General features: G+C 37.7%; 1 long non-coding RNA gene across 2 annotated transcripts in view; it reads left to right on the top strand.

The window, feature by feature from the left end:
- Window positions 1-24,179, top strand: part of LOC309863119 — a 313,775-nt gene that overhangs the window by 76,356 nt on the left and 213,240 nt on the right. For both annotated transcript variants that reach the window (XR_014310890.1, XR_014310891.1), the window contains exon 2: window positions 2,248-2,311. This is a non-coding gene — a long non-coding RNA (uncharacterized lncRNA). The remainder of the gene's footprint in view (window positions 1-2,247; window positions 2,312-24,179) is intronic.

The raw sequence follows: 24,179 nt of genomic DNA, 5'->3' as shown, positions 1-24,179 counted from the left end.
AGGACAACAAAGCTCACACAGAATGAGTAGGCAACAGGAACAGAATTTAAATACAGGCAATTAGATTTCAGAGCTCATGCTCTCAAATATAATCATCTACCAGAGATAGAAATGAAGGGATAAGGAAATTCTGATCCCAAACCAAGCATCCAATCCATGGTTTAAAATATTGCAGGTATAATGAGTATAGGGTTTCTTGTTGGGGTGATGAGAAACTTCCTGGAATTAGATCGTGCTGATGTTGGCGAAGTATTGTGAATGTACTTAGTGCCACAGAATTGTTCACTTTAAATGGTAAACTCTACCTTCTGTATACTTCACCACAATAATAAAAAGATAGCAATCATGAGGGCAAGTAGCCCCCATGTAAAGAATATGTTGACTGCTAAGCTTTGTTACCAATTACTGCAAACAGGGTACATCAAAGCAACTTGAATTTGATGTCTATTCCTGAAACCGGGATACGTCTAGCTTCAATACAAAGGCATTCAATGCAAAATCTGAGCGTAATGAAATCTCCCTGTGGCAAGCCCATCACAACTGTTCCTCCTATAAGTTGATAGGCATAATTATATTTTCTTCCCTGATAATAAAGTTCCTTGCATATTTTAAATCCTGAAGTGAGAAAACAGGAAAGTGAAGAGTCCAGGAGGGATTTTGTTTTCTGTGAATAATAATTTTATAAGAATGAAGGCAACATGAAGAGGAATGAAATTAAGGAGAAATATTAAGAAATAGAAATTAAGCATAATTTGTTTTTAATTTTTGTTTTTACTGAAGACTGTGTGGAGTCTGAAAAAGAAAAAGTATGTTTTAAAATTCTTCATCGTTGTTTAATACCAAAGCTTTAGGAAAATTTAATCTTCTAGTGAAGAGGGACGAACAATTGACAGTGTGGTGTGGTTATGTAGGTTTAATCATGAAATAACAAAATTGTTGACCTATTGGGGTGATGACTTAATTGATAGTAATAAGGAAACAATTAAGGATAGCCTTGGCTGGGGTTGATTCATTAAGAGCTTGTTTATTATATTTAACCCAAAACAGGGATATCAGACTAAATCATAAAATTTAACATTGGCAACATAAAACAAAAAATTGTAAGAGAACCCCTTATACCTTTTCCCCTTATTTTTCAGCCATGAAGAGGAGAGTGAGGGCCCATTTTATTTAAACAAAACAAAACAAAACAAAACAAAACAAAACAAACCTAAACAAACCTGGTCTCATGAAGAAATACCCTGAGTAATTTAAAAGAATTTCTATCTTGTGATAAACCAGTGCAAATGCCGTGTGCAAAAAACAGATTCTGACATATCTAAAATGAGTGGAACTTTTGTTGACAAACAACAAAAAAAGAGAGGCCAGAAAAATGGAACAGACTGTTGTTACTAGAAGAAAGGCCTGGTCATGGAGCCTCAACTAAGACCCAAAGAAATCCAGTACCAGATCCTCACCATTATCCTCCAAACTGTATTTTATTCCTTAGTAACTTACCAGAGGTGGCTCACGGGATGATGCTCTGAGCTGTTAAATTCTCTGGTTTCAAAGAAATAGGTTTCATACTTGGGAAACATGATATTGCTTTTAGTGAATTTGAAAATGGTGAGTGGGCCAGGGAGCTGGCTAAATCTTCCAAGTGACTTACAGTCACACTACCATGAAGATCATCAAGCCAAGAAGTTATTTTTGGATATACTCCTTTTAAAAAAGATTCAGTGGTTTATTTTATTTTATTTTTTTATAGTAGTTATTCCTAAAACAATGGTCACATCACCTTGCTAATTTTGGAGGTGTGAGAATAAACACTTAACATTTTTTTGTGAAGAATTGAAAATAATCTTCAGAGATTTTTGTTGCTGCTATTTTTAACCTCAATAGACTTAGAAATGTGGAAGTCTTAATTTTGTACAATAAAATTGACTAGTATTTAAAAAAAAAAAAATAGTACGTATCCTGGTAGTGTCATTATAAAATTAGCATTAGTGTTTTTGAACCTGTTTTGAACCTGTTGGTGAGGTTAGGGGGTGTGTGGAAACAAAGAAAAACTGATTTGCTGGTTTTCCTACCTGAAAAGATGAGCTCCAGAGGGCAGTTTTTGGGGAATGGTATGTGGCCTCATCCCTCATGTCTCCTTTTCCTGAAGCTGCCACCATTTCAGAAATGAAGAGGCAAAATATGTGGGGAAGTATAGAAGGGTTCTGGTTCCAGGCCGGATTTTGATAATTGTTTTATTATATTTCCTAGTTCTTTAATGAAAGACGAGATGGCAGATCCAGTTGTCAAGCTGCTTGGATGGTGTTAGACTCAGGTAAATAAGTGATATTTCTTTACACTTACTAATGGGAAACCAAGAACACAGTTCCCCAAAGACTGGATGTAGGCTACCAAATAGTCCATGCTAAAGAATGGTTACTATTTGATTTATTCTGAAAAACATACATGGGGAGCAAAGTTCATATTTTGACTTACTTTGTTTCACTCATTCTCAGGATGATAAATGTGCTGCTTATGGGATAGTAATTTATGCTTTTGAAGGTTTGAATCACTGAATTCGACTAAGTGTTGCAAGATGTATTGGCTTTCAAAAATTTTCTGATATTCGTATGATCTGGGTCTTAATCTGATGGTCTAGAATGGTTACATTGGTCCAAGATGCCAGTCACTGTTGGAAACATAGTATCATATTCCCTAGCCTACCATTAGCCATGTACTAGTGATATTAGGCTTTATGATTTCTATTTAAATAGCATAAGATGCATTACCAGTGGAATGTTGCTATACTTTTTCTTATACATATTGAGAATGATGTTTGTTAAAAGGTGGAACATGTCACTTCTTGTCCTGCTTTCTGTTTTTATAAATAATAACTGGTGTTATAGACTCTCTGGTGATCCCAGAACATTTTGCTTATGTTAATGTAGAATGGGATGTTGCTAATTTAGAGAAGTATGAAAAAAGAAAGAAATATGTCTTACCAAGAAAATAGAATCATGTCCTGGGGCTAAACTTGGGTTGTCTTTTCCTTGTTCTGGAATTTTATTGTCTATATTTTGGGGATAAGAGGTTAGAGCCTGGCCATGAAGCAATTATTTAATTGTTGCCTAGATGGTGAAACTGATTTCTAAGAACATACTTTCCTGTGTGACTTAGGTCCTTGATTTGTTCTCAGTACCTTGGATAGTCCCCCCCCCCCCCCATTCACTCTCTATGGAATAATGGTCCTCAAACTGTGGTCTCATATCCTTTACCCTTACAAATTATTAAAAACGCCAAAGGACTTTGGTTAAATACTTATTATATTAAAAATCAGAAGTAAGAAATCTTAAATTATTATACATATTTATTTTTAAGATAATAAACCTTTACATAATAACTGCATTTTTCAAATGAATAATAGCTATGTTTTTCAAAACAAAAAAAATTGGCAAGAAGAGTGGCATTGTTTTACAATTTTGACCATTTTAGTATGGATTAACAGAAGACTTCTTTTATCTGCCAATTGCATTCAATTTGTTGTGATAGGTTCATGAAAGTTGAAGTATATGAAGAAAATCTAGTCTCACATAGATGTGTAGCTGTAAAAGAGGAATATTTTAATGTCCTCTTTTAGATAATTATGGGTATTTTTCTTTGATAATACACCTAAATTTGACAAGTGGTAGTTTTTTCAAAGCTATTTGCAGTTTGAAATCTGAACCCATATGAATTAATATTTTATATTCTGTAAAATTAAAATCAGTTGGTCTTTCTTTTACTTTGAAAGGGTCTTTTACTTATGAAAGATTTCTTAACATCATGCATTGATTATTTGGAAAATATTGGTGCAGATCTGCCAAATGTTGACACATTTCACTGTACAATATTAAAAAAAAATTCATTCATTAAAATCATAATCCACCTTATCAAAAAATCTTTATGAACTGGGAGGCTTTTAAACTCACAGTTACAATATTTTTTTTAAAAGGCCCTTAATTTTGCTTGAAAGCTTAAAATTTCAGCATTGGCAACAAGTGCTTTAAGTTCCCCTTGAAAGTTCCACTGTCTTCAATTTAGAAAAAAATGTCTGCTAAATACCCAAATATCAGTACAATTGTGTGTCCATTGTTCTTTCAAGTAAAAATTGTGTTCCATTAAAAAAAAGGTGGTTGGTTCAGTTCTCTGCTCAATCATGCAAGTGCTTTTCCTTGAGACAACCATCCTACTTCAGTTGGCAACAAGAGTGGGTTATGCAACTTTCCTATTTTGTCATACAGAATAGTAAAAAGATGTGTACTGAAGGGGTCAAGATTTAATAGGGCTCACCATTTTTTAACTCCCTTTTCAAGTACCTTTTAAAAAAGTAAACTCCTCTTCTTCCTTTTTCTGCATGCCAGTGTGCCGGGAAGAGTTAGGGGGAAGGAATGTTGGTGAGCGAGATTACCTTGATTTGTGCTAAGCCTCTTAGTTTTCTCAAAATTACTTTTGCATCACTGGTGTAAAGGTCAAAGGGGTGAAAAATACAATGTCTTAAGTTTTGATGTAGTGGCTTCCCTACAAGGCTCTTTGGACCCGATTTTCTCCTTCCTCTGGGGTTCTGTGGATCACACTTTGAGAATTGTTGCTCTGGAGTTACATTTTGTTCTGGGATAGTAATCTTTTGTGAAATTTTTTCCCCTAATTTTCTTTTATGGTTAACTCTCTGAACTTCACTAAATCATCAGCTGTACTGTGATTCCCATCCTAAGTGTTTTACCTGTGTGAAATATTTATCTCTAAGTGAATTGTGTAGCAGATGTTCCCACTGAAAAATAAGTTAAGGCAGAGATTCTCGGAGAAGAAAAATATTAAAGAGCATTGATCCAAACCTTTAGTGACTAGGTAATATTATTGTGATCTAATCACAGTGGCAGAATGTTCCTCAAACGTCAAAACGAACAGCTCCATAATTTTCACAGTGTGCTATGTGACAGATGGCAAAAACTGTTTTGATTTTCCCCAATATCTGAGGAGCAGCTAGCGGAGCCTGTGCCTCCCACTTTACTCGCACTCTTTGTCATCTCTGGTCGGCCTGACAGTACACGGATTTTTGCTTTCTGTGATCTGTTCTCTGGATGACTGTGTTTTCAATAGCTACTTAGTATAAAAATAAAATGTGCAGGTCCCATCAAATAAACTAATTAAGGCTTAGAAAGTGTCAAAATCCAAAAGCCAGGAGGAACAGATTAGGCACTGAGTATAAGATACACAGACCTGACACCTAATGCGTTGCCATGACAACAGGAGAATCAATATCCCTCAACTGGGCAGATAGTTGACAGTAATTTTTGCTGGGTCAGAGAATTAGGAAGAGAGAGAACCATCTTCTGCTATGCAAAAAATTTCTCATTTTTAACCAAAAGCTTCTGAAGGATTTGTAAATTCTTGTTGTAAAATTGCAGTCAAGGCTAGGAGAAAGTGATGTCCACGGTGTTGGAGAAGGCCCTTACTTTGTGAAAGGGAAATTGTTGATTGCTGCATTTTCTTGAGATGCTCCTACTATCTTCTCTGAAAATTCGTATATGAAGACAGGTGTTTCTTACGCATACTGTTCTCTATAAATGAGTGTTGAACATATGACTGAAGACTGGCCTGTGTTATCTCTTTCTTCTGTTCATGACTAACCATAACAGGCAAAGAATTTCTGCATATGATCTTCACTACTGTCTTGTCACATTAGAAGTTAGTATTTTCCTGGGTGTTGTGTCACATACGCTTTGACATCCCATCCTGGCTACAAAGAGATTGTATTAAATATTACTTTGTATTTTGTAGAAGTTTGTCACTTAGCAAAAAGAGAGCCTCAATGTTACTGTCTGTTTTTCCAAACATCCTTCTTAGGCACAGTTGGTTTCTGAGTTAATTGGGACCTAATAATATCTGACCTAGTAGAACAAGATATCTCATATCAAACCCATTTAGAGAAAAATGGTGCTCCATACCATGCATAATGGAATGGATGGTAAATTGCAAATCGAGAACAAAAATATTTGTCACTATTTTCCATGACTTCCTACTTTGAGAGTCCAAATGTTTGTTTCTCTTTCTTCTTTTCTTTTTCTCTCTTTGACATGATGAAACTGTTTTTGAAACACTAGCCAAAAGTCAATATATAACTTAGTCACACAAAGTTCTATATGTCCTTTCAGTAATGATTCCTGATGGCTCTCTCTTACCAAGTGGCACAGTGTGATATTATGGTGAAATGAAAATATGGGTTTCAGTTTTAATACAAGGGCATTAACAGAAATGTCATCCCTAACAAATTAGTCACTGGGAATTCTGCCCAGTAGTCAGAGAACCATGCTCATTTTGCCTTTTGCTATAACTTATATAAACAAACCTCATGATGTAAATGCCTATGGGTTAGATTCCCACTTGAGAGGCAGGTGACAGGCTTCACTGGGGAAATGCAAAGAGGCAGAATTTTTGTTTGTTTGTTTCAGACAAAGGATTTCTGGCCTGGGGCGATCCAGCTGCAGCTGCTGTCAATATTGAGGCAATGAGCCTATTTTTCTAACTAGATCAAAAAGGAAATTCTGACTGTGATTCACTATATCAGAAAGAGAGGAATAGGAAGGGAAGGAAGAGGAGGGAGGGGGTAGAGAGAGGGATACAGAAAAGGGTGATTGTTAATTCTTGTGGAAATGATTTGCTAGAGCTGCCACTTTCAAATGAGAAGAACAAATTATATCTGGATCCATTTGCAAGATAGGAGCCTAAAGGAAAGAGAAGAGAAGAGTGGTGTGATTCTCTGCTGTACAAGTGACAGGAGCTGGTGGGATCTGTGTTCTTTGAGAGAGAACTTCAAACCTCAAGAGCAACTGAATTTAGATCAGACTGGTAAAGAACACGCTTGGTTTCTTATTTGCCAATGACATCCTGTTCTATTTTTCTCTTCCTTGGCATCCCATGGTAGTGTTTTAAGAACAGTCCTTCAGAGCCAGCCAGTGGCTCTTCTTGTGGGTGAAAGTGACACTGGCCAGCACAACCTTGGGTGACCTCACTCCAGTCTGAACCTTGCTGGGTCTATGGCTCTCCTGTGCTCTTGATACTGACTTATCGCTTGGGCCACTTTGAGACACCTGAGTATACAGAGAAGTCCTTTTATTCTACAACTTACCTTTCCCCATCTATCTGCTTTTATTTCTTTAGTTGATCAATTAGGTACAATAAATGGGAAAAGAGAAGGAGAAAAATAAATAAATAAACCTGAGTAACTGAGAAAATGATGCCCTATTATTGATTTATGCATTCAAAAATATTTGCTGGAAAAATAACAACAACAACAACACACAAAATATTTGCTGAGTGACTTCTCTATGCTGGCACTGTGTCAGGCCTCTGGAGACAAACATAGAACTGGCAGATGCAGCCTCTGCCCTTCAAGGCCACAGCCAATTGAATCAGTAAGGCCCCTATTCTAGTTCAGTTTGTTATTTTAGTTGAACAGATTCTAAGGAATTAGCCTAAGCCATTTGTCTTAAAGATACTTGAATTTTCTGTGTATGCAGAAATTGAAGAAATGAATTAGAAAAACATTAAATTATTTTATTATAAATTTGGCCCAAATTATCTGTTGTCATAATGTATACCATATCCTGTAACCAAGAAGAATATTATAAAGCTTAATAATAATTTACAGGTTGCATAGGTATGGTTGAATAGCTCATGAGAAAACCAAACTCAGGCTCAGGCTAGTTCCTTCTCTTCAAGTCAGATGAGCTCTTTGGGAATAGTTGTGTGCCTTTTTGAGGACTGATCGGATTGTCTTAAAACTACACGCCCTGCTATGGCAGCCAATAGCTATGTTAGGTGATTTAAATGTAAACTTAAACTGATTAAAATTATATAAATCGTATTAAAAATTTATTTCCTCATTCATGCTAGCCATTCAAGTGCTCAATAGCCTCATGTGCCTAGAGGCTACCATATGGAGAAGAGAATAATACAGAGCATTTCCATCATTCCAGAAAGTTCTACTGGATAGTGCTGTCTAGAACACACCACTCAGCCAACCATTCTTGGGTACCTGGTTTGTGCTAGGCATTGTCCTGGTGAAATCAAGATACAGTCTCTGCTCTCAGGGACATTTGGCCCAAGGTAGAAGCTGATTACATGTAAGACAAGCAGAGGATGTGATGACATCAATGAGGGATGAAGTCAGGGTTGCTGGGACAGGCAATACTAGAGGTAAGTTACTGATGGTGAGGGAAGGCCCTTTTAAGGAGTTGACATCTGACTTGAAATTTGAGACCTGAGGACCCAGGCTTGTGAAACTCAGACAAGTATTTGGGGCACCAGAAACAGCATAAGTAAAGTCACAGAGGTGGGAAAGAGCTAGGCTTTTTTGTAGTTTCTCATGCCCAGGACTTTGAGCATTGTCACAGTGATGGTGACTCAAAGTGACATACCTTTACCCCAGTTAATTCCCCGGGCACATTCACGAGGTTGCTTTCTTACCCCATCTGGGCTCTCTGCCAATTCATACTACATTTTCTCAACTGTGACAGTAGCCCTGTTTCCCTGGTCTCAGAATGAAGCTGGGAGAAGTTGAAAAGAGCACATTTAGCTTTTATTAAATATACTTGTGTTTCAGGGATGGTCATGCTCTGATTGTGGTTAATAACGAACTGTGGAAGTTTCTCTGTGTTAATGTTTGTTATTGCCTTTGTCTTTAGAATTGCTTCTCAATTTAGACCTTAATGATGTCTCTCCAGGAAGGTGGGCGAGGCTTTTCCTCTTTTCGGAGTGGAAGAACTTCCAGTGCTCACCTTGCTTGAATACATTATTCAAGTTCACGGCATCAGTGCCTTTGAACAAGGGTTGGGTGAACACTTTCTCATATGCCTCCTCTGAGAATTTACAAGAGTTTGCTATGGAGAACTACTTCCTCTCTGGCGCATCCAACAGACCACAGATCATACTGATGTTGGTAATGGCCTTTATTTAGAACTCTCTGTGATTTCCAGAAGCCTTGGTCCAGCTCTTAGAGAAGGGGAAGCAGTATGCATTTGGGACTAGTGAGAAGACTTAGCAAAACCCCCATTGTACCATTTCCTGTAGACCAGTAATAAGAGTAATCCTTGGAACATAGGACTTAAACACTTATTATTTTTATTATTATTATTTTTAGTATGTCACTGTGAGAAATGGGGCAGCAACTGTTGCTTCCTGAAGAAATCCCGTGATGATGAAATCAGTGATGCATTAAGACAGGCACGTTAAAATATCACAGTGTTAAAGATGGTGAAAACTGGAAGGTCCTTGTGAGAAAGTTCCCCACTTAGCAGAAAAGTTGTCTGGAAATGAAACCCCAACTGAGCAAGGAGACAGTTCCTGAGCATACTATAAAGATTAGTCTTAGTCATTGTTCTTTTTGGCTTTCCAGAGGCAGAATAACAATCTAACTACAAAGCATGCAGATAGAAAGGCAAAGAGTATTGCAAGCAATAGATGGACTGTACTGCCTTCTATATTATCCATCTCTACCAACCAAATGCAGTGTTTGTGTTTAGGTGGACACTGTTGTGTATATCAAACCTAAATTTCAAAGGGATAGAATTAATCAAGTGTACTTGAGAGAGTGCTTTATCAAACTGCAAAAACATGTTATTGAAGATGATTTGATTCTTAATAGAACACAATAGAACCAGCCACACGAAAGTTTCTTCTCAATATTTACAATGATAGCACCGTGAGTGGGATTGTGTGGGGGAGGGAAAAGAGTTACTTTGAAGAATCTCTAGTGATGTTTATAAGCTTATGTCCGCTAATGGGTCTTCAGGGAAGAATTAACAATCATACAGATTCTTAAAATATTTTACTAATAGAATCTGGGGTAAACAGGTATAGAAAGGAATTACTTTGTGGAAGTGTTTTATTTTCCTAGTAGCTTTGTCAGACTGAGAAGATGATGGAAGGGAAGGCTATTCAAAGTAATTGTTTTGAATTTGGTTATATTTTTTAGAGAAACTTCTCTCTTGCTCCTTCCCAATCTCTTTCCATCCTTGTGTGTGTGTGTTGGGGTGATGCTCACTGCCTGAGAATTGAAGGGTGTGAATAATAAGGTTGCTCCTGGCTGTACATAAATGGAGGCAATATGACCCTAAGAGAAATGAACTCTGTGGCCAGTTACTTTGTCTGTATGATGCTAAGAATTTTCTTCCCCTCAATTTCATTCTTTCCTTGGGCTGGATTTTATTGTTTTTGTGTTTATATACTGAGGCTCATGATCATATATCTCAAATTTGTATATCTTTGTATTTACTGTATATTTTGTATATATTGTGTATGTTTGTATGTATTTGAGGATGTGTGAAAAAATATATGTGGTGAGGGGCGCCTGGGTGGCTCAGTGGGTTGAAGCCTCTGCTTTCCGCTCAGGTCATGATCCCGGGGTCCTGGGATCGAGCCCCACATCGGGCTCTCTGCTCAGCAGGGAGCCTGCATTCCTTCCTCTCTCTCTGCCTGCCTCTCTACCTACTTGTGATCTCTGTCTGTGAAATAAATTTGAAAAAAAAAAATATATATATATATATATGTGGTGAGCTTAATGTCATGGAAGAGGCTACCAGAAGTGTGTTTATTCTGGATAGGCTAGGAATTTTTTTCACTGAGGACTTATTTTTGTATGTACTTGAGTATTTAGAGGGGTCCTGGCCCATGAGGAAGTAGAAAAATATGATACTGTCTTTGTTTAGTAGCTAGTAAAACCATCTGGGATTATTAATAATTTTATGCATCCTGTGACTTTTCACTGAGAAAGTTAGTGCTTCCTTTTTTACCATGCCAACCCCAATCTGGCAACTCATTAGTTTTAAGTAATACTTCTACAGAAATTTGAAAAGACCTATTTTTTGCCTATTCACATGTGGACTTTGGTATTTTAGATGATCAACTTTTAGTTCGACTTCCTTTTTTTTTTTTTTTTAATTCTCAATTTAGAGTGTTTCAGAATAACCTGCTTATAAAATGCTGAAAGCATTGACTTTATATTTTCTACCAAAATTGCTTTACTCATTACCCTCACAAAACAGTATTCAACTGATTCTAATGGTAAGTGAATCAGATTGCTATGAAGGCTAGACTTTATTTGGCTTAAATAAGTCCCTGTTAGTTTTCTATGTGTAGGTTTGGTTGATCCTTCTGCAACCAACAGGAAGAAAAAAATGTACTTTTTAAAAAAGCACTTTGGGAAAGGTAGGAAAGATGGTGTTACAGGTTGAATTGTGTCCTCTCAAAAGTCGTATGTTGAATCCTTCACCCCCAGTACCTCAGAATGTGACCTTATTTGGTAATCTGGCAGATTACCAAATCATATTACCAATCATGGCAGATGTAATTATTAAGTAGAGGTCATATTGGAGGATGGTCTTCTGACTGATGATCTTATAAGAGGGAGAGGTTTAGACAGGTGGTGGCAAGCAGAGCACAAGGAGGATGCATGTCATGATGAATGTAGAGATTGGGGTGATGCTTCTGTAAGTCAAGGAATGCCAAGTGCCAGCAAATCACCAAAAGCTAGGAGAGCAGTAGAATGTCCCTCCTAGCCCTTAGAAGGAAATCAACCACGCTGGTATCTTGGTTACAGACTTTTGGGTCTAGTACTGTGAGACAATACATTCCTGTTGTATAAGCTTCTTAGTTTGCAGTACTTTGTTATATCAGCCATAGGACACTAATACAGATTGCAAATGGGAAAAAACAGAAAAATCACTGATATCATCATGGCCACTCATCATTTGTACATAGTGGTGGTATGTTGCCAGGATAGAAAAGGAATGCTTACTAAGACCCCAGATGTGGGCAGCATTGGGCTGTTTACCAACATTGTCATAAAGAAGCGGAGTTATTAAAGGCTCTCTGATCACTGGGTAATTCAGCTCTTGACATTGATGGATGGAACTTGGCTTTTCCTCTCAGCCAAAGCTGCTGACTGGGTAAATGTTTTATTCATGAGGTCTGGGGCAAGAAGGGATGCTAAAGGTTTAAGAATATTTTAAGAAACTCTTTGAGATGTCAGGCAAGTTATCAGAAGGTGTTAAGCAAGGAAGCTAGGTACTACCTCAACCCAGCTAGACAATACAACCTTAGTAAAGGCTAGAAGAAGTGGCTGCTCACGGTCTTGGGAAGCCATTCCATGTTCTTTGTCTTGTATTTTGTATTGGCTTGCGTCCTGGCTACAACTCAAAGAAGCAGGAGTTCCTGCTGTGGCTTGAGGGTCCTAATTTGGAGGATAGTATTAGCCTTGGAAGTTCTACCTGCCAATGGATGTAGACTCGGGATCTTTCCCCTGAATTGGCAACTGCTTTAGTCAACTGAGTCATTTAAATGATAGCATGTAGCTTTAGCTTAAAGTCTCAGGCCCATTAGCTACACATTTTAATTACCTATTAACAAAATGGTATTTCAAATTATTTAGCACAATAGACTATATTTTTTTGCCAGGAGGATAGAGAGTAGCTTAAGTTAGACAAGTTGCCAATGTGACTCTCATCTTTCCCTATATAAACAAAAGTCTTTTATATGCTAGCAGGGTTTAATAAAGAATGTTTGTACTTACTCAGGTAGCCATAATGATGGAAATTCTGGGTATATGTAATGAATCATAATGAAAGTGCCCTTTGTCCTTTAACTCTCTCTTATGGCCCATGAATTTTAATATTTCATAGTATCTACTAACAAAGCTTTAAAATTACTTAGACTCATGTAAAAGAGCCAACAATGAAGCATAGTTGGCACATAGTTGTCAGTTCAGGCATTTCCTCATTGCTGAGGAAGCATGCACCTAAGTCCAGAAGAAGCTTTGCAAATTTTGTAACTTTGTTGAAGCTAAACCAGGCTGAAATGAAGAGTTAAAATATAGAATACATCAGTGGATAAAAACCAGACAAGTCCTACATATCCATTGCCCTTTATGTTTGGAGAAGTTTCGGTGTTAGAGAACCTAAGAACTTTCCCTTGGGTCTTGATTAGGAAAAAATCAAAGAGCAGAAATTGACAGGGACAGCCACTCTAAAACATGCTGTCAAGATGCATCAAAATATGCCACTACATCCTCCCCTTTCTATCTGTCAAAGCCATTGATTATTTTCAATGAAGAAAGCCAGTGACAGTTGCTGGAATTGTAGACCTTGGCATAGCAACTAGGCGATGCCTGTCACTCTCTAAATAGACAAGAAAAAATTTATTCTCTGAATCACAAGCATATTTTTGGAAGCATAGTTAGATACAGTTTAATAAAGTATAACAACAAAATGCAGGAAAGTAAAATAATCTTAGACCCCAAGGCTTTTTTCTTGGGTTTATTAGGGTTTTTCACGAAACTGCTTATTTTATGTCTGTCTTCCAAAGCAAACAGTAAGTTCTTGACCCTTTCCTGTCTCTTTGCTAGGTGAGAGTACTTTGGCACCCTGGAGTATTCAGGGATTCCAGGAATACCATGCCTCTGGCCAGTCACTGTTGATCATACCCGTTGCTAAAGGTTGGGTTGTGTGAGAATGGTAGAATGACTTGCATATTTTAAGACATAGTTTATGGTTGTCTGGTATCCCAGAAAAAGAGTAGAACCCATAAAGGAAGTTAACTAAAGCTAAAAATAAAAGTTGAACACTGATGATTCTTGCAGGCAGCAGCAGAGGTATGAGCTATAGCTCATTTCCAGGGGCAGCAAGGGTATCAACCAGAGTCTGGGGGCAGGGTCATGCTAGAGGGGAGCTGTTAAAGGGTTAGAGTCCCTGTGCTCTTGCCATGGACTGATGAAATGTGTCGCGAGACTGACTCCCACCTGCCTAGCTTCCCTTGATTCTCAGCCTTCCCCTGCAATTCTGAGTTTACCATTATTCTTCCCAATAAATTCCTATTCTGCTTCTATCAGCTAGAGTCTATTTTTTTTTCTTTGCAACTAAGAAACCTCACTGATGAAATGTTGTGACTTCAGTTTGCTTGCAAAACCTCAGAGGGCTCAAAATATGGTCAGGTTAGAGCAAAGCTGTTAACTAGAACCTACTGTATGAATATAAGGTAGTATTTGGTGGTTTTTTCCTCTGTCAAGTTCTATTACCTCAACGTGCTCAGCCAATACTAGAAAAAAAAAAAATAAAAGGAGCTTATCTGCTATAATACAAAATTAATAGCAATAACAGTGGCAGTAGCAGCTAACATTTATTGAGATCTTATGCTATGCCAGACACTGTGCTAAAAGCCTATGCAGAGTTTTTATTGAATTATCCCAACAATCCTAAGCCAAAAGTATTGTTATTATTACCATCCTATTTCTTTGGAAAATGAAGCACACAGAGGTTTTGTAACTTGCTGAGCAACACACATCTAGGAAACGTGAAATGGGTTTGAATCACAGAGCTGTCTGCTTGCGACTTAATTATTGTCTATACTTAATTATTATACTTCTGACTTCTAAAAAGCCATACAGTTCCAAAAGGGTCCTACTGATAGGTGAAAAGAAAATAGGTATCCCAGGTCATTCTATGGGGGGCCCTGAGTGGCTCAATTGGTTAAGTGTCAGCCTTTGGCTCAGGTCCTGATCGCAGGGTCCTGGGATGGAGCCCTACCTGGGGCTCCTTGCTCAGCGGGGAGTCTGCTTCTCTCTCTCCCTCTGGCCTTCTCCCTCTCCCCTGCTCATTCTCTCTTTCTCTCTCTCTCTCTTTCTCAAATAAATAAATGCAACCTTATTTATTTGAGAGAGAGAACACTTGAGAGAGCATGAGTAGGGGGAGGGGCAGAGGGAAAGGGAGAAACAGATTCCCAGCTCCCCCCGCTGCCCCCAGTAGGGAGACCCATGCAGTGATTGATCCCAGAACCCAGATCATGGCCTGAGCTGAAGGCAGATGATTAACCAACTGACCCACCCAGGTTCCCCAGTAAATAAAATCTTCTTTTAAAAAACCAATTACACATCAGTCTCTCAAAACAGGTCATAACTGCATTAGTTTCATTCAAAAGGAAAATGCATTGGCTTGTTGTTGTTGTTGTTGTTTAAAGATTTTTTTTTAATTTTTTCATTTTCAGAAAAACAGTATTCATTATTTTTTCACCACACCCAGTGCTCCATGCAATCCATGCCCTCTATAATACCCACCACCTGGTTCCCCCAACCACCCACCCCCTGCCCCTTCAAAACCATCAGATTGTTTTTCAGAGTCCATAGTCTCTTGTGATTCACCTCCCCTTCCAATTTACCCCAACTCCCTTCTCCTCTCTAACACCCCTTGTCCTCCATGATATTTGTTATGCTCCACAAATAAGTGAAACCATATAATTGACTCTCTCTGCTTGACTTATTTCACTCAGCATAATCTCTTCCTTGTTTTTTATAATAAAAAAGAAGGGGGCACCTGCACAGCTCAGTTGGTTGAGTGTCAAATTCTTAATACCAGCTCAGCTCCAGTGGTGATCTCCGGGTCCTGAGCTCCATCCCTGGGCTTTGTGGCACTCTGCTCAGGAGTCTGCTTTGCTCGCACTCGCTCGCTCTCTCTCTCCCTTCATACCCCACCCACATACAAGGCTCGTACTCTCTAAAATAAATAAGTAAATCTTAAAACAAACAAAAAAAAAGGAAGGGAATGATTTTTCAGAAAGTGGGTGGGAAACAGGATTGGGAAAATCCAGGGGATGTGGTTTACAGTTTTTAAATATTTAGGTCTACACATCATATTTCCTGTTATCACCCAAATTTACATCTGCAGCTACCTAGAGCCATACTAACTAGAACAGTGGGTTTTGTTGTTGTTGTTGTTGTTGCTTTGTTTTGTTTTGTTTTTGGGATTAGTTCCTTGTTTTCAGAAAAAAATTGGCTCTGGAGGTATTTGCCTGATTGACTCAGCTTAAGTGTAACTTGCAAAACACTGTTTTTGAGCATTTGGCACACCCTATTCTGCCATTAGCCACATACACAGGCAACTGCATCTGCAGGAGACCTTTTAAATATATAAACATTAATTTATCTATTTGAAATTCATAGTAATAAGTCCTGCTTAGGAGTATAATGTAAAGCTCTTCAGAAGAAAGATGTAAAGGATTAACATCTTACATCAGGAATAAGTATATTGGAATATATTGGGGGCCATGCTCTGATGGGTATTGTCAGAGAATCTCCTAATGCTTATTGAGGAAAAATGCTATCTGGTTGCCTTGGAAAATTTTAAACCGTTTATAAAATTAAAACATGGAATCTTTGGAGATTTTCTATCTTCAGCTGAGCAAAAATGTTTTTTTAAAAGAAGTTCCCTCAAAAATATTTGAAAACAAATCTGTTACAGAAATGTCAAGAAAAATCTCCCAGGGAAAAGTCAGCTTATATTTTAACAGAGTAAATGCCAAACATATTCATCTCTAAAAAATACAATATACATATATTTAAATGTACAATCATATGTAATACATAAAATGGACATGAAATATAGCTATACCTATAACATGCGAAGAGATATTCTATAAAATATTTAGTTAAAAATTGGTACAATTAGGGGTGTCTGGGTGGCTCAGTGAATTAAGCCTCTGCCTTCGGCTCATGTCATGATCTCAGGGTCCTGGGATAGAGCCCCACATTAGGCTCTCTGCTCAGCAGGGAGTCGGCTTCCTCTCTCTCTGCCTGCCTCTCTGCCTACTTGTGATCTCTGTCTATCAAATAAATAAATAAAGTTTAAAAAAATTGGTACCAATATAACAGATTAGAGCTGGTTTATACTCTCGTTGCTTTTCTTTTGCTATAGCTAGTTCTGCTTGCCTTTGGATCACATTATATCCTTAAATCTTGCAATAATTTGAAAGTATTGGTCCCTGCTGCTGTAGAAACAAACTAAAGAGATAGTTTAAACTGGCATGAGAAGATCAGTGTTAATAATTCCTCTTTCTGTACTCACATTTGCATGTTGCTTTAGATTGAGCAAGGCAAAAATCTCTGAGAGGCTAGTAGATAGAATGGGACGATAATCCATGATCACCACTGGTGCACAGGTGCCTGAGTTTGTGTGTGTAAACGAGTCATGTCTGATGCGCCTTCTGTGAGTGCTACTAGTTGAGTCCTGCTTTGGCTCCCTAGCTCCACCGTGCTATGGAAATAAGCTTTCTGTATTTTATCTGGAAGAGAGAAGTATTATTACTTTTCAGAAATTTAGTATTACAGTTTAGAAATATTACTGAAGAATTTTAGGTTAAAAGACATTAGGTTTAAAAGAAGAATGTGAAAACAACTAAAGGAACTCACTTTGCATAGGATGACAGAACCTTACAGAATTTGTTACCCTAGAAATGGCCAATTTTTTCAAAGAGAGAAAGTCCTGCAGAGAACTAGGTAAATATTTGGAAGACCGATCTAAATATTTGGAAGGACTTACCAAGCAACTTGCCAGCAACGTGTAGCTATTTGGGAGACTTTTGACTTCGTGGACCTAACCTACATCCCTCACTAGAAAAGGGGTAAAATATTAGTCTGACTTGATTTTCTTTCATTTATTCATGAACTATTTATTGAATGGCTACTATACGCCAGGCTTTATACTTGGCAGTCTGAGATGAATGATGCAACCATTTTCCCTGGCTAAATGGAATTTAAATTGGATGGGCGAGAGGGATGATGATATTACTTGCCAAATGCAAATAAGGCAAGTAGGGAGTGCCAGTCTCAAGGAGCTGAAGAAGGTTTCCAGGTGGAAGGGGTTAAACTGGGGCTTAAGGGGATTTGAAGTCAGCAAGAAAAGTAAGGGTCGTAGGTAAGAGTGTTCTGCATCAAGAGGGAGCAGGTGTTAGAGCTTGGAGGTGAGGAAGAACCTGGTATACCTGAAGATGCTAGCAAGTTCTGAACACTGCAGTTGGTCCAAGATTAATAAACTAGACACGGGTTACAGTGGAGTGATGAGAAGTTTGAAAACACAGAGCCCTGGGCTATGAACAAATGACCTCGGTGACTAATAAAGGAAGGCGGAAAAACAAGTAAAATGAACCCAAGCAGCCAGGCTAGACCTTAAGACTAAATGAGAAACTCAGTGTAAATGCTGATGGCTAGCAGCTTCAACGGAGGCAGACGAACCACACATCACAGAGATGGATTTACTGCAGTGGACACAGGAAGGCCAGCAGTGACAGACAGTGCTCTGGAAAATGGTTGAGAGTGCTTGGAAGCAGCATTCATTCCGGAGCTGGTCTCAGCAGGCCGACATGGTTGATGATGATGAACATGGAAAGAGTGTGTTGTTTGGAAGATGGATGGGGTGAGGGTGTGTCCGATAGGACTTTCCTTTGGGGAGAAATTAGGTGGGTTTCCTGTAGAAGTTTTGTCAGTTCCCAACAGCTTCTATGCCCCATAAACTTGGGGATCATGATGAGGGAGCCATTACTGGCTCTTCCACATTAATAATGGCCATTTATTTTTAGAAAGATAACTTCTAAAAGATTAAATGAAATATATTGATGTGACAAACGTGTAAAAAATCATTTAGGAAACACATATGTGTCTTCTGCCCAGCTTTATGAAATACAACTTTTGCCAAATTTGTGTAAGATATTTTTAAGAAATGAAACATACCGATATGTCAAATTCTCCAGTCCCATTCCCCTTCCTCCTACTAGAGGGAACAATTTTTCTGAATTTGGTGTTTGTTAATCATCATGGTTTTATTTAAAAATATTTTACTACATTTTGTATCCTTAGAGAATATACACAAGTGACACTTTTAGAACTGTAGAAATAGTATTATGCTATAGATATGTACTATTCTGCATTATTTTTCGCTCAGCATTGTGCTTTTCTAATTTTTCTGTATTGCTACAGAAGCTATAGTTGATACTTTTTTTTAAAAAAAAGATTTTATTTATTTATTTGAAAGAGATCCCAAGCAGGTGGAGAGGCAGGAAGAGAGAGAGAAGCGGGGAAGCAGGCTGAGCAGAGAGCCCGATGCAGGGATTTCCAAATTTTTGCTATCATAAATAATGATGCCATTAGTATTATATTTTTGCCTTCTTGTGGAAATAAGGAGATGTATGGATGGGGTGCATACGCCTAAATGTGGAAAAGCTGTCACAGGAAACACTCCTATCCAGTTTTACTAAATATTGCCACCTGCTTCCCAAAGTGGCCTTATCAGCTTCTACTTCCAGCAGCTGTGTGTGGCAGGTCCTCCTGCTCTGCATCTTTGTCAGCATGTAGTATTGTTCGACATTTAAATCTGTGTCAATCTAATGAGTATGAAATGGTATCTCAGTCAGGGTATAGCCAGGAATGCTCTAGGCCCTTCAATAGAACAAATTTAATACAAGTGACTGTTGGGACAGTTGACGGCCCAGCTGAGAAGCTAAGCAGGCTGGTGATACAACTTCCACAGTAGTAAAAGGCCGCTGTCAATCCCAGGGCTGGAGGGGCACATGGAGAGGGTATTGGGACCAGGGCCCAGAAGCTGGGGCTACCTGTCAGAAGCTGAAACCAGTGTGGGGAATAGGGTGTGAGAAGCCACAGAGGCTCATGGAAGCTGCCAGAGATACTCCAAGAAGCAAGGAGAAAAGGACAGAAGTGCCAAGCTCTCCTTCACCTATCCCCCCCCCCACCCCCCATCTCTTTCTAGAGTGTCTCACTCGGCTAAACTTACCTGCAGGCCAGAAGTTACCAGTGATATAAAGAAGAGCAAGGCAAGCCAGGAAATCATTCTAAAAGAATACAGACCATTGACTAGTACAGGTGCTATTGCACTATGGTTTTAATTTTCATGTCTCGGATTTTCAGTGAATGTATTTTTTAAAGATTTTTAAAATTTAAATGCAATTAATTAACATATAATGTGTTATTAGTGTCAGAGGTAGAGGTCAGTGATTCATCAGTCTTCTATAACACCCAGTGTCCATTATATCACAATTCTTCCTTAATGGCCATCACCCAGTTATCCCATCCCTCCACCCAGCAACCCTCAGTTTGTTTCCTATAATTAAGAGTCTTTTATGGTTTGTCTCCATCTGTGATTTGGTTTTGTTTTATTTTTTCCTCCCTCACCCTATGATCCTCTGTTTTGTTTTTTAAATTCCACATGTGAGTGAGATCATATAATTGTCTTTCTCTGATTGACTTATTTTGCTTAGATTAATGCTCTGTAGTTCAAACCATGTTGTGTAGTTACAACCATGTTGTTGCAAATGGCAAGCTTTCATTTTTGGTGGCTGCATAGTATCCCATCATGCAGAAAGAGAGAGAGCGCATATATATATGTATCTATGTATCTATATCACATCTTCTTTATCCATTCACCTGTCAATGTACATCTGGACTTTTTTCAATAGTTTGCTTATTGTGGACATGGCTGCTAGAAACATTGGGGTGCGGGTGCCTCTCCAGATCACTACATTTTTATCTTTAGGGTAAATCCCTAGTAGTGCAATTGCTGGGTCATAAGGTAGTTCTATTTTCAACTTTTTGAGGAACCTCCATTCTATTTCCCAGAGTGGCTGTAACAGCTTGCATGTAGGTGAGGATGCGGAGAAAGAGGAACCCTCTTGCGCTGTTGGTGGGAATGCAAGCTGTTTCAGTGAATGTATTTTAAACATTTATTGGTCATTTTGTTTCCTGTGAATCTTTTCAATTTGCTTTGTCCATATTTTTCCTATTAGCTGTCCACGTTTAATGTATATTTTTTGGATTCTTTGTATATTATAGTTACTAATCATCAGTTATATGTATTGCTAATGTAACTCAAAATCTGTGGCTAATTTTTCACTTTTTATGGTATTTTTCATGGTACAGTAGTTTTAAAACCTAATACACAAACTTGTCACTGTTTACTTTTAAGGTTTTGTTCAAGGAGATCCTTCCCTATCCTGTCATATTCCCCTATATTCTCCTTCAAAAGTTCTGTTTCACATTTCATATTTGTCTTTAATGCACTGGGGGCTTATTTTTTATGGTGTGCTTTAGGCATCTTAACATTTACTTCCATTAAGATAACCAATTGTCCCAGGCCATTTTAAAATACTCTTCCAATTTTTTTTTATTGCTATTCTTTTCATAAACAGAGTTTCTATATATGTGTTGGTTCCTTCTGGTATAAGTAAGTCTGTTTCTGGGATATCTGCTCTGTGTCATTGGTCTGGGTTATTTTCATGAACAACAGTATCCTGTCTTAATATAGCTTTAAAATAAGACCTGATTGCTATCAAGAATAGTCCCTTCCAATTTGGCTAGTGTATTTCATACTCTTAGGTACTTTGTATGAATTTTAAGATCATTTTGCCAAGTGCCATGAAAAAACTGTTAAGATTTTAACTCATGCTTTGCTGAATGTATAGATTAGTATGAACAAAATGTATAGATTAGTATGAGCAAAAATCACTTCTATAATTGTATTTTCTCACTAACATATGTCTCCTACATACTTTTGTCTTTATATAAAAATATTTTATATGTTTCATAATTTTGTCCATAAAACTATTATACACTTTTGGTTGCTTTTTCCTCCTTGATATATTTTGTTTTGGACTATCATTAAGGAGAATTTCAAATTAATTGCTGCTAGTACAAAAGAGCATAAATAATTCTTATGTAATCAACTTATACCCAGAGAATCTCTAAACTATTTCATTAGTTCTGTGTTTATAGATTTTCTTGGCATTTCATAAAGACAAGCCCACAGTATATGAATTATGATAAATTTATTTCTATCTTCCCAACCCTTATGCCTTTGACTGACTTTTTGTGTTTTACTCTACTGGCCAGCATCCCTTGAACAGAGATCATGACAGCTACTCTTCTTAGCTTTGGAAGGTAGTGTAATGTTTCAGTACTAAATATGCTTTTTACTTTGGGATTTTTTAATTTACTTTTTTAGGTTAAAGAATTTCACTTTTCTTCATAGTTGGCTGAAAGTTTTGTTTAAATGTAATTAATAGGTATTGTTTTGCATCATGTGCTTTTCCTACATCTATTGAGAGGATCACATGGCTTCTCTGAAGTTCTTTGAAGACTAATGCTCTGCCTGAGGAAAATCTGAACTTGAAAAACACAAAAATCAATACGGTATATTTTCTATGGACATAGATAGATGTAAAAACATTTTTTAAAGGGTGGTATGACTACATTCAGAAATGATTCTAGGTGGTATTGTGGAGAGAGGGAGAGAGGGAAGTGGAAAGATGAGTGCAGACAGTACTGGGGTTGGTAGAAACATAGCTGTGAGCTCTATCTGCAATATTCTAATATTTATCTTAAAGGGGAATATGCCTTTCATAGTTTTTTTATCTATGTATAACAACATGTACACAGAAAAAAAAGGTGTATAAAATTAATGATAAATTTTGAGTGCTAGAAGATGTACAATTGCTACTTTCTGCACTTTTCTATAATTTTCTAATTTACAAGAACAACAAGCCATTTAGAAAGTATTATTCATCTTGATTATAGATGACATAGGATTTAAATTGTTCAAGTTTGGTCTTAATATTTGGAATCAGAAAGTTGAAAGCATGAACTTCTTCATGCACATAATCAATTAAAATTTGTATTTAAGTACCTAATTGAGTATGGATTGGAAAGGATAATTATATAGGCATCATCTAATAATATGGATGGGAAATATAGACAAGCTTTTCAAAGAAGCACTGAACCAACATGGAAATCAAAAGTGAAATATTGCTGTCACCTACAGACCAATAGCAATAGTATTTCTTGTTTGAGTCTTAACTGTTTTTAATAGGCAGCCAACTCTTATTCCCTTCATATTACTAATATTTCTTTCTGCAAGTGTCTCTTTCACTCTAATTTTTTAAATTTATTTTTTATTTTCAGCATAACAGTATTCATTATTTTTGCACCACACCCAGTGCTCCATGCAATCCGTGCCCTCTATAATACCCACCACCTGGTACCCCAACCTCCCACCCCCCGCCCCTTCAAAACCCTCAGATTGTTTTTCAGAGTCCATAGTCTCTCATGGTTCACCTCCCCTTCCAATTTCCCCCAACTCCCTTCTCTCTATCTCCCCATGTCTTCCATGCTATTTGTTATGCTCCACAAATAAGTCAAACCATATGATAATTGACTCTCTCTGCTTGACTTCTTTCACTCAGAATAATCTCTCTTAGTCCCATCCATGTTGCGACAAAAGTTGGGTATTCATCCCTTCTAATGGAGGATGTATACTCCATAGTGTATATGGACCACATCTTCCTATATCCATTCATCCGTTGAAGGGCGTCTTGGTTCTTTCCACAGTTTGTCGACTGTGGCCATTGCTGCTATAAACATTGGGGTACAGATGGCCCTTCTTTTCACAACATCTGTATCTTTGGGGTAAATACCCAGTAGTGCAATGGCAGGGTCATAGGGAAGTTCTATTTTTAATTTCTTGAGGAATCTCCACACTGTTCTCCAAAGAGGCTGCACCAACTTGCATTCCCACCAACAGTGTAAGAGGGTTCCCCTTTCTCCACATCCCCTCCAGCACATGTTGTTTCCTGTCTTGCTAATTTTGGCCATTCTAACTGGTGTAAGGTGATATCTCAATGTAGTTTTAATTTGAATCTCCCTGATGACTAGTGATGATGAACATTTTTTCATGTGTCTAATAGCCATTTTTATGTCTTCATTGGAGAAGTGTCTGTCCATATCTTCTGCCCATTTTTTGAGATGATTGTCTGTTTTGCGTGCGTTGAGTTTGAGGAGTTCATTATAGATCCTGGATATTAACCTTTTGTCTGTACTGTCATTTGCAAATATCTTTTCCCATTCCATGGGTTGCCTCTTTGTTTTCTTGACTGTTTCCTTTGCTGTGCAGAAGCTTTTGATTTTGATGAAGTCCCAAAAGTTCATCTTCGCTTTTGTTTCCTTTGCCTTTGGAGACATGTCTTGAAAGAAGTTGTTGTGGCTGATATCGAAGAGCTTACTGCCTATGTTCTCCTCTAGGATTCTGATGGATTCCTGTCTCATGTTGAAGTCTTTTATCCATTTTGAGTTTATCTTTGTGTACGGTGTAAGAGAATGGTCGAGTTTCATTCTTCTACATATAGCTGTCCAGTTTTCCCAGCACCATTTATTGAAGAGACTGTCTTTTTTCCACTGTATATTTTTTCCTGTTTTGTCGAAGATTATTTTCCCATAGAGTTGAGGGTCCATATCTGGGCTCTCTATTCTGTTCCACTGGTCTATGTGTCTGTTTTTATGCCAGTAC

The sequence above is a fragment of the Mustela nivalis genome, assembly GCF_964662115.1.
Source record: "Mustela nivalis genome assembly, chromosome: 1".
NCBI lineage: Eukaryota > Metazoa > Chordata > Mammalia > Carnivora > Mustelidae > Mustela > Mustela nivalis.
This window is presented reverse-complemented; position numbering and strand designations above follow the sequence as displayed.